Source organism: Myodes glareolus, chromosome 13, assembly GCF_982192425.1.
Source record: "Myodes glareolus chromosome 13, mMyoGla1.1, whole genome shotgun sequence".
NCBI lineage: Eukaryota > Metazoa > Chordata > Mammalia > Rodentia > Cricetidae > Myodes > Myodes glareolus.
This window is the reverse complement of record NC_142038.1, coordinates 76,154,075-76,166,825: the sequence shown is the minus strand read 5'-3', so window position 1 is coordinate 76,166,825 and position 12,751 is coordinate 76,154,075. Positions and strand designations below refer to the sequence as shown.

Sequence of the window (12,751 nt, the reverse complement as noted above, 5' to 3'; positions counted from 1 at the left end):
TAGTTTTGATAAATGTTTGTCTATTTTGTTGGTTTTGTCCAAGAACCAACTCTTTGTCTCATTGATTTTTTATATTGTTTCTCTTTGTTTCTATTTTGTTGATTTTACTTCTCAATTTGATTATTTCCTGGTATCTAGACTTCCTGGGTGAGTTCACTTCTTTTTATTCTAGAGTTTTCAGGTGTTCTGTTAACTCACTAGTGTGGGATTTTTCCAGCGTCTTTATGTAGGCTTTTAGTGCTATGAACTTTCCTCTTAACACGCTTTCACTGTGTCCCATAAGTTTGGGTATGTTGTGTGGTCATTTTCAATGAATTTTAGGAAGTCTTTAATTTCTTCCTTTATTTTTTCCTTGACCTATTGGTGATTCAGGTGAGCATTGTTCAAAGGCCGTGTGTTTGTGCATTTTCTGAAATTAGTGTTGTTGTAGAATTCCAACTTTGCTTTTCTGCCTGCTCTCCCCCCCCCCCCCCCCCCCAGTGCCGCTCCGGCTGCACCGTGCTCGCTCCACACTGTCAGGCTAGTGCCGCCGTCCCCAGCCGCCACCATGATCATCTACCGGGACATCATCAGCCATGACGAGCTGTTCTCCGACATCTACAAGATCCGGGAGATCGCGGACGGGCTGTGCCTGGAGGTGGAGGGCAAGATGGTCAGTAGAACAGAGGGTAACATCGATGACTCGCTCATTGGTGGGAATGCTTCCGCTGAAGGCCCAGAGGGCGAAAGCACAGTAGTCACTGGTGTTGACATTGTCATGAACCACCACTTACAAGAAACCAGCTTCACAAAAGAGGCCTACAAAAAGTACATCAAAGATTACATGAAATCACTCAAAGGCAGACTTGAAGAACAGAAACCAGAAAGAGTAAAGCCTTTTATGACTGGGGCTGCAGAGCAGATTAAGCACATCCTTGCTAATTTCAATAACTACCAGTTTTCTATTGGTGAGAACATGAATCCAGATGGCATGGTTGCTCTCCTGGACTACTGTGAGATGGCGTGACTCCATACATGATTTTCTTCAAGGATGACTTAGAGATGGAGAAATGTTAACAAATTGGATCTATCACCTGTCACCATAACCGGCTGCTGCTTCCCATTCATACAACACCAGGACTTAGGACAAATGGGACTGATGTCACCTTGAGCTCTTATTTTGACCATGATTTATCTGGAGTGGAGACATTGTTTTTTTCTTTTTTCCTTTAAAGAAAAAACATGTCATGTAGGTTGTCTAAAAATAAAGTGCATTTAAATTCACTTAAAAAAAAAGAATTCCAACTTTAAGACAAGGAGACTTGATAAGATACATGAAGTTATTCCAAATTTTTTGTATCTATTGAGGTTTGCTTTGTTACCAAGCATTTGGACAATTTTTGAGAAGGTTTCATGATGTGTTGACAAGAAGGTATATTCTCTTATGTTTGGATGGAATGTCCTAGAGATATCTGTTAAGTCTATTTGAGATATAACATGTTAGTTCCCTTATTTCTTTATTAAATTTCTCTCTGGCAGACCTGTCCAGTGATGAGAGTGGGGTGTTGAAGTCTCCCGCTATTAGAGTGTGGGGTTTAATGTATGATTTAAGCTTTAGAAGTGTTTCTTTTACATATGAGGGTGTCCTTGTATTTGGGGCATAGACGTTCAAAATTGAGATTTCCTCTTGCTGGATTTTTCCTGTGACAAATATGAAATGTCCTTCCTTGTTTCTTTGGATTGATTTTAGTTTGAAGTCTATTTTGTTAGATATTAGGATAACCACACCAGTTTGTTTCTTAGGTTCATTTGATTGGAAAATGTTTTTCCAACCCTTTATTCTGAGATGTTGTCTGCCTTTGAGGTTGAGGTGTGTTTCTTGTATGCAGCAGAAGAATGGATTCTGTTTTCATATCCAATCTGTTAGCCTGTGTCTTTTTATAGGTGAATTGAGTTCATTTATATTAAGGGATGTTAATGACCAGTGATTGTTAGTTCCTGTTATTTTGGTTTTCATTGTTGATGATGTTATTGTACATGTTTTGCCCTTCTTTGAGATTTGCTGTGAGATCATGTATTGTCTGTTTTTTTTTTTTTTTTTGTGAATGTAGTTAACTTCCTTGGGTTGGAGTGTTCCTTCTAGTACTTTATGTAGGGCTGGGTTTGTGGCTAGGTATTGGTTAAATCTGGTTCTGTCATGGAATATCTTGTTTTGTTTGTTTATGGTGATAGAAAGTTTATGATAGTCTGGGCTGGCATCCATGGTCTCTTAATGTCTGTATAATGCTTGATCAGGACCTTCTGGCTTTTAATTTTTCCATTGAGAAGTCAGGTGTAATTCTGATAGGTCTGCCTTTATATGTTCCTTGGTATTTTTCCTTTGCAGCTCTTAATATTCTTTCTTTATTCTGCATGTTTAGTGTATTGATTATTATGTGGTGAGGGGACTTTTTTTCCTGATCCAGTCTATTTGGTGTTCTGTAAGCTTCTTGTGTTTTCATAGGCACGTCCTTTTTCAGGTTGGGGAAGTTTTCTTCTATGATTTTGTTGAATATGTTTTTTGTACCTTTGAGTTGGAGTTTTCCCTCCTCTAGCCCTATTATTTTGAGGTTTGGTCTTTTCATGGTGTACCATATTTCCTGGGTATTTTGTGTTAAGTTTTAGTTAGATTTAATATTTTCTTTGACCGATGAATTTATTGTCTCTATCATATCCTCAAAGCCTGAGATTCTCTCTTCCATCTCTTGTTTTCTGCTGTTTATGCTTGCATTTTTGGTTCCTGATCATTTATCCATATTTTCCATTTCCAGAGTTCCCTCTGTTTATGTTTTCTTTATTCTCTCTATTTCAGTTTTCAGGTCTTGAATCATTTCTTTTACCTGTTTGATTGCCTTTTCTTGGTTTTCTTTAAGGGATTTGTTGATTTCTTCCAATTTTTTGTTTTTCTTTTCCTCTATTTCTTCGAGGGATTTTTAAAATTTCCTCTTTAAGGGCCTCAACCATTTTCCTAAAGTTATTTTCAAGGTCTTTTCCTTCTGCTCCATCTTGTTGGGGTGTTCTAGTCTTGCTGTTGGAGAGCCACTGGTTTTTGGTGGTGTTGTGTTGTGCTGCTGAGTTTGTTCTTACTTATTGTTACCCATGTTTTCTTCCAATTGATGTAATAGGGTCTGTGTGCCCAGTGATCATTCTCCCATGTGCCAGGTGTTCAAGACTCAGCTGGCTGCTCCTTATGAGTCAGGCCACAGTTCCAGACACGCTATGCTCCCAGAGGTAACTTGGCACTCCCAGGTGTCTCAGGCCTGCCTGACACTCTGGAAGGTTAGCCTTTGTTTGTGTAAGTCTCCCTGCTTAGCTTTATGCATTAAAGCAAACTTCTGATTTCTTCTGAACAATCCAAGTAAAAATAGAAGCCCTACTTTTAAAAAAAGAAAGAAAGAAGAAAGAGGAAAGAAAAAAGAAAAGATGGATCTGGTACCTTTATTTCCTGCAGGTGGTAGGCAAGGCTAGAAAGCCATTCAGTCTCTCTAAGGAAAGAACCACAAAATACATCACACGTGGAAGAAAACTGTGAATGTATGTGAGAACATGAAAGCTTTTATTAGGACCCCAGCGTTTGGTTCCAGTCGGTGCCCGGAGCAACCAGTGGGGCAAAACTTTACAGCTAACTGTTGCTAGGAGCGTGCCTGCTTGTTTACCCTAGCTGCCCCCTGCCCCCCACTACATTAGCCCCTGAAATAACCACCCAGAAATTGTATTAATTAAAACACTGCTTGGCCATTAGCTCTAACTTCTTATTGGCTAACTCTTACATATTAGTTTGACTCATTTCCATTAATCGGTGTATTGCCACGTGGCAGAGGCTTACTGGAGATTCTAACCAGTGTCCATCTCAGGTGGAGAAACCATGGCTTTTCCCTCACTCTGCTTTCTTCCTCCCAGCATTCAATTCTGTCTTCTCTGCCTACCTAAGTTCTGTCCTATCAACTAGACCAAGACAGTTTCTTTATTCATTAACCAATGAAAGCAACACACAAACAGAAGGACCTCATACACCAGCTAACAACTGAAGGGGTTTATTTATTTACTTACATATGCCAGGCTGGTCTGTCTAGCCAAGGTTGGTTGGCCTTGGTCTCTCCATCTTCTTGCTCCCAGTTCCCAAGTGCTGAGGTTACAGGTGTGCCTCATAGATTTCCTCTTTTTAAAACACCGCTGTTTTCCTGACAAAGTCATCTTTTTATCTTTTTTATTGCAGTTTTGTTCTCTACCTCTTGAGTGCTAGGATTAAAGGCATGTATCATGCCCAGGTTTGTGGTGCTTAGACCTTGAATCTGGGCTTTGTGCATGTATACAAGGTGAGCACTGACTGAGCCACATCCCTAGATCTAAGACACTTTTAATGTCAGCCCTGGGAAGGTAGAGGAAGAAAGATCTTTGCAAATTTGAAGTTAACCTGGTCTATATATCAAGTTCTAGGTCAGCCATGTTCATATAGTGAGACCCAGTCTCAAAAGACCAAACCCAAACAACCAAAGAAACCACAATGAAAGGAAGCAGCATGCATTCATGCAAAAGTTGAGCTGCTTGGTAGACAGGTACAAGTGGTTTCTAACCTGAAAGCATGACTTCTGATGCTTAAGGAGTGGGGGCACTAATACCTGGACAAATAAGAGACAACCAAAATTCCTCTCTGAACAAGGAACATAACCTGAGATCTGCCTGGAACTGAAGCTGATGAAAATCCACAATAACAGATCCTTCAGTGGGTTTTGGAGTTTACACGGATGCTGAGCTTGTTAGTGCAAAAAAGGGCCTTGGTGATGATCGTATGCTGAGGGAACCTAGTAGGAGCAAATGCTGGAGGGAGACCATAGATGCAGACTACACAGACTTTACACATGGGATATGAGTTCACAACCCCAAATCAGACAGACAGACACACAAGCACATGAGTGCATGCATCTGCCTACACAATGATTGTGGGGGATGTTATGGCAGCAGAAACATGAAGATTCCATGACTTGAGATGCTGATGTGACTGAACCTGGCTGCAGCTGGACCAGCTGGTTTTATTGGTACAAAGATAAAGCCTGCTTAATGGTGGTGAGGGGTTTAAGACTAGCAGGAGGTGCGAGTTCCCTTCAGTCATTAGTGACGGTTAAAACTGAGACATCCCTGATGCTGAGGCACCAGGTGAAGGACTTTATGTCAGCATCAAGGGTTGTCTCACAGACTGTTTTGAGAGCAGACCTTCTGGAATGTCTGGCTAGGGATAGCATATGTAAGACAGGAGACAGAAAGATGAGATGTGGTATCTGCTGAGATGCCTGGGATTTGCGGAGGATATATAGGCAAAAGGATAGCTTACCTTGGAGCCCAAGCTGGAGGAAAATGTGGGGATCTTTTTATTTTATCCACAGTGTGTGCACTGTGTCCTGCAGGACAGAAAAGCCCTCTGTGGGGTCTTAGAGAAGCCAGTATGGCAGAACTATTTGCTTAACACAGTTATGCATTTTGCCTACTTGCATGTCTGTGCAACACATGTGTGCCTGATGCCCAATGAGACCAGAAGAGGGCATCAGATCCTCTGAAACTGCTGTGTAAGTGCTGGGAACCACAGGTTGGTCCTCTGAAAGAGCAGGGCTTGGTCATTGTTCTGGTGCTGTGAAGTGTCTCATCAGCTGACTACCAGAGCTCTGAGCCACCTCTCCAGCCTCAGCACTTACATTTTGAGAGTGGTTTTGGGAGCCAGATCCACGTGGTGGCACATACTTGTAATCCTGGTACTTGAGAAATGGAGAGGTAGAAGGATCAGGAGCTCAAGATCATTCTCAGCTACATAATGAGTCTGAGGCTTGCTGATAGAAGATCTCCAAGAATAACAGCATACACATAGATACACACTCACATACACAGTCACACAACAACAACAAACAAATAAACAAAACCCCAAGAGTTTTGATTGAGAAAAAGGCACCAGTCTTCATATGCTCCCCGTCTCCCCGCCCCACACAACCCTCGTCTCTACCACCCTGATCTACTCGTCACAGCTGATGTGTTTGAGGTTATTCATTATTTGTTTACTTTTACAATCAGGCTCATGTGTCCCAGGCTGGTCTGAAACTCACTTCAGAGATGATCTCAAGCTTCTAACCCTCCTGCCTCTACCTCCCAAATTCTAGGTTACAGCTGTGCACCAACAGACACACTGCTGGGAACTGGGTTTTAATTTCTTCTTTTCTTTTCTCTTCTTAAAAAAAAATACTTATGTATACAGTGTTCTGCCTGCCTATATGCCTGCACGCCAGAAGAGGGCACCAGATCTCATTATAGATGATGGTGAGCCACCATGTGGTTGCTGGGAATTGAACTCAGGACCTCTGAAAGAGCAGCCAGGGCTCTAAATCTCTGAGCCATCTCTCCAGTCCCCTCTATTCCTTCTTTTGAGACGTGGTTTCTCTGTGTAATCCTGGCTGATCTGGAATTCACTCTGTAGACCAGACTGGCCTGCCTCTGCCTCCTGAGTATGGGGAGACATGCACAACTGTGCTAAGCCTGGACAGCTTTTTGTTTTGTTTTGAAGTGCTGAAGATCAGACTGGGGGTCTTGTACACATTAGGTAACCTATAACTGATAGCTAAGATTTCTAATTTTTATATTATTTTTGTTCCATGCTAAAGGTTAAGCCCAGGACTTTGTACCTGCTAGACAAAACCCCACTGAGCCATATACAGACCTCGGTCTAATCAAGTCCTAAGGTTTCTTTCGGCCTGGCATGGTCCCCGTAATTCCAGCACTCATTCTCATATACTTGAGAGTTTCAGGCTAGTCTGGGCTGTCTGAGACACTGTTTCAGACACAAAACTAAGCAAGTGGTGCAGCCTTTAGTCCTAGCACTCAGAAGGCAAAGAGGCAGACCGCAGAGTTTGAGGCCAGCTTAGTCTGTAGAGCCAGTCTGGGAACAGCCAGGGCTACGCAGAGAAACCCTGTCCAGGGCATGAGGGGAAGGGGGGACATTTTATTTATTTATTTATTTATTTATTTATTTATTTATTTATTTATTTATTTATTTATTTTGTGTGTGTGTGTGTGTGGTGTACTAGTGCGCAGGTGAGAGGCCTATGAATACACAAGAGACTTCTTGCTTGAGAGAGGGTTTCTTCCTGAACCTGAAGTTTGCTGGTGGGGGAACTTTTGGGATCTGTCTTTGGTTCCCCAGTGCTGGAATTACAGGAACAAATGAAGCCATGCCCAGATTTTAGGTGGACTTGGGAGATTTCAATTTCAGGTCCTATGCTTGCAAAGCAAGGGTGCCTACCCTGTGAACCATCTCCCCAGGCCCCACCATTTTATTTTAAAATCAAAGGTATACAAAACATCCTCAGGCAAAAATATCCCAGGTGAGAGGGAGCTGCGATAGTCCAGACACCCCTGTACAGAACCACGTGCTTAAAGGGAGGTGAGGAGCCCTGCTCAGTCCCCAGGGTCACCTTGAAGAAGTCATTTTGTGTTTCTCAGAGTCACACAACCATTGCAGAGTATAAAGGCGAGCTTCAGGCTTCTGAAGACTTGGCAGCAGCCGCAGAGCAGACTGGCATCAAAGGAAGACCATTTCACAAAAGTGCAGAGATTTGCGTTAGAAATCGCAGGTGGAAAATATTGCTATTCTCTGGCAGAACCGTCTTTTTCTCCCTGGACAGGGCTTTTATCTTTACGCCTGGGCCAGGGAAGGGCAAAGAGTTTCAATCTGTGCAGAAGGAAAATGAGGGTGGATTCGTACGCGGTCCGGGTCCAGAAGTGCTCCGAATTTTGCTTTGTTTAGGTCCTTGGCACGGGTGGTAAAATGAACAGCGAGTGTGGGGGAAGTGGGCCCCCAGAGCTGCGTCGAAACTGCTAGAAGATGCAAATTGATAAATAAACATTAAAACAATGAGGTAATCCTTTCACAAAGGACAAATTGCTAATCTAACCTCAACGCCAGGAAGACCGCCTCCGTGGAACAAAGGCAGCTTTCATTGCCTCCGTTTTATTTGTAAACTGGCAGCAGCCGGTCAGTTAAATGGATTTAGTCTCACCTGCCTCCAAGGGGGAAAGCGGGTGGCAGGTAATCCTCTCTTGCTTCAAACGTCTCAGGAAATCGGTCACCTGATCTGACCAGGAAAGGCCTTGGAAACTGGGCCAGATTTTAGCCACTTTAGGGAAACAGCCAACCTGTTCATCAACAATAGGTCCAGTGTGTGAGGGGAAGGGGCTGGGAGGGGCAAGCCTTCCCGGCTTAGACTAAAGAGAGGCCTCGGGTTCTGTGCTTCAGGATTTGAAAGGGCCTTCTCTTGGGAAAGAGGTTGAAGGCAACTCTTCTAGTGACTCCCCAAGGACAAGGTGTCTGTCACCCTGGTTCCTTGCTGTGGGGACTCTAGGGCTTCCCTGTAGGCTCTTGCTTGTTCCCTGTCTCCCCTCCTCACCAGGGCTGTCACTCCTCTCAAAGTGTGAGAAAAAAGGGAGACTGGCAAGGAGGTGACACTCACACAGCTGGCCTTGTCAAAAAGTTAATCACCTCAGCCACCAGATAAGTCCCAGGCTCTGTGACCTTTGGCCTCCTTTACTCTGTGACTGGCCACCCATCACCCTACTTCCTCCAAGTGGAAAATCAAGGTGTTCTGGTGGGGTGAAGGGCAAGGCGGCTCCACAAGGGTTGTCCAGGGCTGTATTTTTGTGTAGTAACCAGCCCTTTTCAGTCGAACCCTGCTGGGGTTCAAATGCAGTCATAGTTTGGGTCTCTGGAAGGTGTAAGAACCCAAAGCTGGGCCCAGAGAGGTGGCTTAGCTGGCGAAGGTGCTTGCTGCTGAACTGGGTTCAAGTCTCTGGGACCCACATAGTGGAAGAAGAGAATTGACTCCTGAAAGTTGTTGGTTGTTCTCGCCTCTCTGTGCACACGTGTGCACACACACACACACACACACACACACACACACACACACACGAAGAAAGCAATGTCTTTTTCTGTACCCTTGTCTGTACCTACGCCTCAGGGCAGAAACTCTCGGTCCCTAACTAGTAACTGACGGGCTAGAAATCTCCAAGACAACTCCAAGGTCTTCCAGGGTGAGGAGCTGAGCTGGGGTTTGTCTTGCCTGGTTTGGTCCTGTTCCCTCTGAGAGGGACACTCTCCTTGCTCCTGACGACTTGGGGGAAGCGTCTCTGTGTTCCCTTGTGCCATCTTGGATAACTTCTCTGACAATAGCAGCAGCTCTGTATTGTCCCACGTATTCTTGAAACTGTTCTCATCCTGGACCTTGGTGTGTGCACAGCCATACCCTCGTCTCCATCTCAGTGACAGTGTTGGACAGACTGACCTCCTGAATTGGATCCTGTCTCTCCCTGGCTTGTCCAGTCCTTCACTCTGTGGGCTCTTCTCAAGCCCCTTCTGCTGGGTCCTGTGTGGGAAGTTCCTCTCCGGTGGCTCCTAGGTGTCCTTCAGAACCCCCTAGAACTTCCTCAGGGGTATTGTCTCTGGGCCAAATACAGCACCCCTCATTCTCTCCTTTATTCCACCCCTCTACACTTCTTTAAAGCCTCAACTTTTATGTGTTTATTCACTCGCTGCATGTGTGCACAGTTTGTATTTTCTCTATCACACTCTGCCTTATTGTAGGGATCACAGGTGCACCTGGTCATGCTCAGCTTCTACATGGGAGCTGGGGATTTGAACTCAGCTCTTTCCACTTTCCAAGTAAGTACTGAGTCATCTCCCTAGCTTCTTCTTATTGATTGATTGATTGATTTTCAAACCTATTTATTCACATAACCCAGGCTGGCCTTGAACTTATTTCATAGCTGAGGATGACTCTGCATGTCTGGCTCTCCTGTTTTCATCTCCAGAATGTTGGGATTGCAGGCACACACCAATATGCTTGACTTATGGATCCTAGAGTTTCATGTGTATTAATGCATACTAATTGAGTTATAGCCCCAGCCTGAAAGTTTTGATTAACTTATACCTGTATAGACTTACTGATCTTCCTTTCAGTTTTAACCCCATGATAGAAATCATGTCTACACTGTTTGGAAGCCACACTTGTGCCTGGCACACAGTAGATGCTGTCAATATTTTTTTTAAAGAGTGAAACAAGCAACCATTTTATAGAGGAGGAGATAGGGCTTAGCAAGGCCAAGAGAATTACTTAAGGTCACAGCTGGTGTCCTTTGGGAGATTAGAACTCAAATCTCTCTGACCTCAAGCCTGGACACCCACCTGCTGCAGGGACCACATCCCTCAGCATTGTTACCACTATCGATTTCTTACTCAAGCATGTGGGAGGTTCCCATTGTGCATTGTGCCTGCTCTGAAATCTTGTCTGATTTTCAGGACTAGAAACCAATGTCCCTCAGGTGTCCTACTCTTTACCACAGAATTTAAGATTTAGATAGGCAGTTCAGGTCAGACTGAGTCCTGCACGCTTCCATTGTCTTCGAGCTTGCTCAGCAGCAAGGAGTGCTTACTCTGGATCCTTATCCTGGATTCGAATTCTACTCTCACCAGGCCCTGGTGCCCTCCCTCTTTTGTCTTCATTTAAACCTGAGGAGCTCCCCCAAACTTTAACCCAATTAACAGTCACACGCAAAAATGTGCCGGATTTCAGAATGCGATGCAAATGTTAGTCTCAAGGCCGGGGTAACAGGTAGTTTCTGAACCACTTGTCTTGACTCTGCAAATGTTAGTCTCAAGGCCGGGGAAACAGGTAATTTCTGAACCACTTGTCTTGACTCTGTCGCAGAGCTAATCTCACTGTTTTAATTGCCACTCGAGGAACTGACATGGGCTCACTGGGAATTGAAAACCAAAACCAAAGTCGATGTCACTGTATACCTATTAGGATGCTCTTGACGACAGCAGAAACATAGCGTAGAGATGTTAGGGTGGTCATGACAACAGCGGAAACATCGATAGAGAGCCACGGACTGGGGAGGGTGTAGAGGAATCAGAACCCTTGAAGTGGCTAGTGGGAGTATAAAGTGGGCAGTCACTGTGAAAACCAGTATGACCACTTTTCAAACAACTGAAACACAGAACTAGCATTTGTTCTAGCAGTCTGTGAATAGACTCAGAATAGTTTTTTTTTAAAAAGGAAAGAAAAGGCACGTTTAAAAGTGGATCACTTCCAATAACCGAAAGGTGGAGGCAGCCTGAATTCATCCAGAGATGAATGACCTGTGATGTGTAAGTGTGTGCTTGTGATGGAGTATTACTGAGTACTACAAAGGAATGAAGCATTGGTACATAGATAAAGCCTCTAACACTATGCTAACTGAAATAGCCACAAAGTAACTGCTGTTCTGAGTTCACTCACAAGATACCTAGACTAGGCAAATTCAGAGACAGAAAGTAAACCTAGCTTCCCAGGATCTTGGGGGAAATTATTACTTAATGGCTACATAGTTTCAGTTTGATATTATGAAGAATTCTGGAGAATGATGACAGTTGTCACCAATGGTGAAGAGCACATGCAATGCAACTGCTACTGATGCCACAGGTTTGTATCAAAAACTGATGAATTTTGTGTTCAATAAATACATTTCAAATGAAAAAGATTTAATTTATTATTTATTTTATATATGTGTGTCTGTGTCTGAGTGTTTGTATGTGCATCAAGTACATGCAGGTCCCTGAGTAGGCCAGAAGAGGGCATCAAATTCCCTAGAGCTGGAATTACAGGTGGTTGAGAATTGCCCCACATGGATGCTGGGAACTGAATCTGGATGCTCTGTTCTGAACCACTGAGTAGCCCATGTTTAGTAGAATATACTACAATAAAAAAGGGAGCCATGTACACACGCATACACACACACACAAAGTAGGGTTTCATATAGCTGAGGCAAGCCTCAAACTCACTATACAGCTGAGGATGACCTTGAATGTCTATTCTCCTGACTCCCAGGTTTGATAAGTTCAAGCCTGCACCACAACACCTTGTTTTTAAGTGTTGCTGGGATGGAAGCCAGGGCTCTGTGTGTGCTGGACAAGCACTTACCCATGAGCTACATCCCAGCTCCAGCCACAATATTTTGCACATTATTACATACCTCTAATAATAGAAATGTCTGTACAATCTGAGGACAAATACTGTTGGGATATACTTGTCTGTAGCACCCTGTGCTGCTTAGACTTGACTTGAAGACACTATGAAGCCAACTTAATCTGCAGACATTTCCTTGCCTTAGCCTCCAAAGTGCTGGGATTACAGGGATGCGCCACCACATGGGGTTTACTTAGGAGTTTCTCAAGACTTTTCTTGATGGGTGTGGTGGTGCAGGCCTTTAATCCCATCACTCAAGAAGTAGAGAGAGGCTGATTTTTGTGAGTTCAAGGTCGGCCTGATGTACAGAGAGAGTTCCAGGCCAGCCAAAACTACCTATTGAGACACTGTCTCCATCCCAACGTTCTTTCTTTGCTCTCAAAAAGCATTTCCTTCCCCTTGCCTTGTAAAAAGTGTTACAACTAGGAGAATGTCTATTCTTGCTTCGTGGATCAAACATGCTGTCCACCTTCTGATTAAGCTGTTTGTTCATGTGCTGTGATCTTCCAAACAGCTGATTTAGGAAATGTCACACGGAATTGACTCAGTCTGCACTAGACGCCTGACCTTGAACCAATCACTGCACCCAGGGGGATGAAACAATTGAATGCCTTAGATCACAGATTGATCTGAAAGTAGAAAAATCCACCCCAAATTTCATGCCTAGTAGTGGGTGTTATTGAGATCAACTGGGTTAT

At 43.8% G+C, this 12,751-nt stretch overlaps 1 long non-coding RNA gene and 1 pseudogene across 1 annotated transcript in view; both read left to right on the top strand.

Moving 5' to 3' along the window:
* The window catches only part of LOC148120062 (uncharacterized), a 565,006-nt gene that overhangs the window by 55,414 nt on the left and 496,841 nt on the right, over window positions 1-12,751 (top strand). The gene's annotated exons all lie outside the window — the stretch shown is intronic.
* LOC125409160 (translationally-controlled tumor protein-like) lies at window positions 472-1,263 on the top strand (annotated as a pseudogene).